Raw genomic sequence first — 4,167 nt, forward strand, 5'->3', positions numbered from 1 at the left:
ACCCTAACCTAATTGTGGTTGGGTTTAGGGGCACTGATCCATTTGATCCAATTGCAATTGGGATAGATGTGGACTTATCATGGATTGAGCTTGAAGGCGTGGGAAACGCCCATAGTGGCTTTATGACTGCTCTAGGCTTGCAGATGGACAAAGGCTGGCCAAAAGAAATAGAGAAAGGAAGTGATCCTATAACGCTCGATCCTATATTTTTAGAGATAAATTACGGATAATTTTATTAGGCTCAATAAATGAGCAAAAGCTCATAAAAGAGTTTATTGAATAGTTATCGTTTATTTAAACCTTGACTTAAGGCTCCTTTTTTTTATTTTATTTTTAAAAAAAAAACTCCAAACGCCTTAGTGTTAGACTCCAAACACTATTAACATTCTAGATTCATCTTCATAATAAAACCCCTAACTGATTTTCCTCCCTGAATTTCAAGCCATGCACGTCTCTCTCCGTTAGTCACACATGCATGTCACTACATCTATTTAGAGACTTCATGCACAGCCTTGCACATACTGCCTTTCATGCATCCTAGGGTTTTCAGAATCGAAACCAGCCCCTCTCGTCCTGAGACCATCACGTCCACCATGAATACCAAAAATAGCCATGTTTTCTACTCAATCCTCCACCGACCACTACAAGAGTCAGATCACCTCACTGCAGCCACAGAACCTGCCGACAAGGCTATCTGTTTCGGTTTAAATCGGTTTTCAAAATATGAAAATTAGTACAAAACTGGCTTATGACCGATTTCAATTCTTAAGAACCGGTACCAGACTGAACCCACTAGTTCAAATCAGTCCAATTCAACCAGTTTTCCATTTTTTTTTACACCCCGAGTCTCGACTTATTAGCCATTTTCGTTGTGTTGTGTACTATAAATTTTACCCTATAATCTTTACAAATTCATGTCTTATTTTGTTTTACCTAGACAATCTTTTTAGGAGATATCAGGTCTAGCAGTTGGAAGTTTGAACCCCTAACCATGGATAGTATCGGGAACCATTGATTTTGTCATTCGGAAAGGCCATTGATTACAAACCCATAAGTCACAAGAAAAAGAGAAGGTTTGACTTCTCTCTAGAAAAAAACTCATCCTTATCTCCATGATAGCCTTCGCCGGAGAGGAGGGTGAAAGTCAGGACTCTACCCTCCTTTCCATTTCCTTGTGTTGTTCCTTTCCATTTCCGCTACCTAGGTGTGAATATGCTTTCATGGTGGTTTTTTTTTCCTCTTCCTTCTACCATTTCAGTTTTTCTCAGATCTATCACACTCCGACCACCATCAGTCAACATGTGCCCCACCACACCACTCCTTAGTCGCCAATCTACCAAGACAACCCGGAATCGCACCAAAAAGGTCGATGCGTGGCCCCCACGCAAGGCTTGTTTCCATGCGTGAGCTCCACAAACCGCCTCATCCCGACACCTCGACAGACAACACGCACGGTACCAGTGGATCCCCCACCTCTCGATCTTTCAGATCGGACCCACCTCACCTCCAAACCACTGATGTGTGGCCCACACGCGGCAATACAGAGGCACGAGAAGACTGTTGTTTTGCCGCAGATCTATCATCCTGATATCGATTTTCCTACTATATTATCACTTTTCCTAAACGATTATCTTGAAAAATGGACTAAGGGTCTCTCTAAAAACTATCTCAAGACAACAGACTGCAGTGCACCCGTTTACACTGCCTCCAGCGGTAGCTTACCAATAGACTGTCTTTTACGACAAAGAGTAAGGATAGGGACCAAGAAATTAGTACCAGAACCCTTTTTTTCACCACATTTGCATTGTGGTTATTGTAATGAGGTATTTGTTGGAGATCCCCACCCCCTCATCATCTATCATTTTTCTAATATTAATGAAGTTCACTTGCTTGCTTAGGACAAAAAAAAAAAAAAGTAACTAATAAAACGTGAAGGAAAAAACTACTTTACCTCCCAATTTGACCGCTCAAGTTAACCACTTGAAAAAAATTTTATTATTATTATTTTTTTTCACTTAGTGATTAAGGAAGTAATTTTAAATATATTGGTGTATTTTTTTAAAAAAAAATTATTTAAATATATTAAAAAAATGTGAATAGAAAAATGAATTTAAAAAAAATGTAAAAGTAAGTAGCAGTCAAAGTGAGCGAGCTACTTTTGGACGACAGAGTAGCCCAACTCAAACGTTAAAACCAAAAAGCTAGTCAAAAGTAATTTTTAAGACATTAGTGATATATCAATCTCTCTAATTGAAAGCACCAAATAATGGGGATGAGAACCACCCAAATGGGGTGGCTTGAGTGGCCCAGCAACTCAAGGAGTGAACGGATCACAAAATGGGGTTAAATGGGCAATCACTTCTTTCCTTTTTGGTTTTTTTTTTTTTTTTCCTGCATTATAATCACATCAGCATAGTTGGGACCAAATTACATAATCTCAAATCGAAGAAAAGTAAGAAAGTACACAAAGGCAACATTGCCCTTTTTTTATACAAAAATAAAAGGTCCATTAATGACTCATTCGTTTTTACAAATAAGATGAATTAAGATAATGATTAAAATTTAAATAAAATATTATTAAAATATATTTTTTTAATATTATTTTTATTTTAAATTTTAAAAAAGTAAAATTATTTATTTAATTTGTATGAAAATTTAAAAAAATTATAATGATGAGATGAGTGACTTGAAATGAATTGTAAAAACAAACAATACCTAAATCTTAGCATTTGGAGGAACTTCGAAAACTAATGTATAGATCTTAATAATGCAACATCTCCATTTGTCCCACAAGCTATCAAGGTGAAAGGGGAACCCCCAAAAGGAATAATCTAAGGTTGATTTATTTACATACATTACATATATGTGTTCCTAACCATTGAATCCACAAGAATACTGCAATTGGAATCTCAAATCTTATCAGGAACCTTGGTGGAAGAACTGGTGCTTTAGTGCACAACAAATACTAAGCTGACACCAAATCAGTGTCAAAATAATACTGTTTTTTTGCTCTGCTGTACAGCATCAATCATGTACTTGCCCCCCCCTCATTTCCCATTCAACTCTAATCTGATAAAAAATAGAACATAAGTTGGAGAGCATAGGACAATCAATGTACAGGAACAATTTTCCATTCATATAAAATAGTGTAACATCAAATAGCAGTCTTTTCTGCAAGATTATTCCCAATGAGTTATAACTCAAGACACATTCCATACTGTTGAACCCATTATTGGTGAATTTGGAGAATGAAGTTGTGCATTCAAATGCTCCTACTTTCAATTGCAATGTTCAGATGCATTTCAAATAACAAAGCTACAGAAAAGTAATAAGGGATGTAATAAGCACCCTCCACTAACTATTGAATCTGTGGTTATCAGTTTTACACTGATGAATAAAAGTAAAGCTAAGTAATCATCTAGCTCATTTTCAGCTTTTTTGGTAGTATAGATATGTCTTTGAAGAGTATTCCATGGAAGAAACTCCAGCAGAAAGGACGTCTCTGACATGAGAAATTTAATAGGGATCAAAATATGAACCAGTGAGTTCTACAGAGAAGGTACCTGCTATTATTGGTCAATCGTAATAATAGATGGTTGGATGAGGCCTTAGAAAGAATGGCAGGTGAAACAACCACTCAAGGAGCCTATCTGACGGGTTCTGCGGAATGATAGAGCCTTACGGGAAGTCCTAATAACTTGATTGGCCAGACTGGCCAACACTGAGCTCCTCATAAGGATTTAACAAGTCCTAGTTCCTTTTCTTATTTCACTATACATGGATAAACAAAAAGTATTCAACGTACTATGGTACAAGGGCTACATAAGGATTTCTTGTTAGAGGATCTCATAATATTCCATGACCCCATTAAGGTGTCATCATATTGTAGTTAAATGTCCCAACAGAAATGAAGGAAATTTAAATAATAAAGTAGTCAAATATTCAAACCTGGAAATGCTCTTTATATCCAAAATGGAAGGTTGAGTACCCACACCTTTTTTTTTCCAGTCATCAACGTAAGCTGAGCTCTTCCCAGGGAGCCGAGCTCTACGTTTTTTGGACCACCTAGTCACAATGACACGTTCATCTACCACAACATCCCTAACTTCCATTTCAGATGATGGTTGGCTATAAAGCTGCACAATAGGTGGGGAGGAGGGAGTGGAA

The 4,167-nt window shown here is 37.1% G+C and overlaps 1 long non-coding RNA gene across 1 annotated transcript; it reads right to left on the reverse strand.

Moving 5' to 3' along the window:
• Nucleotides 1–2,735: 2,735 nt before the first annotated feature.
• LOC118344988 lies at nt 2,736–3,603 on the reverse strand. The gene is made up of 2 exons (XR_004798697.1): nt 3,564–3,603; nt 2,736–3,069 (listed from the first exon to the last, which is right to left on the reverse strand). It is a non-coding gene; the product is annotated as an uncharacterized LOC118344988 (long non-coding RNA).
• Between the last annotated feature and the right edge of the window lie 564 nt (nt 3,604–4,167).

Source organism: Juglans regia, unplaced genomic scaffold (assembly GCF_001411555.2).
Source record: "Juglans regia cultivar Chandler unplaced genomic scaffold, Walnut 2.0 Scaffold_111, whole genome shotgun sequence".
Classification (NCBI taxonomy): Eukaryota; Viridiplantae; Streptophyta; class Magnoliopsida; order Fagales; family Juglandaceae; genus Juglans; species Juglans regia.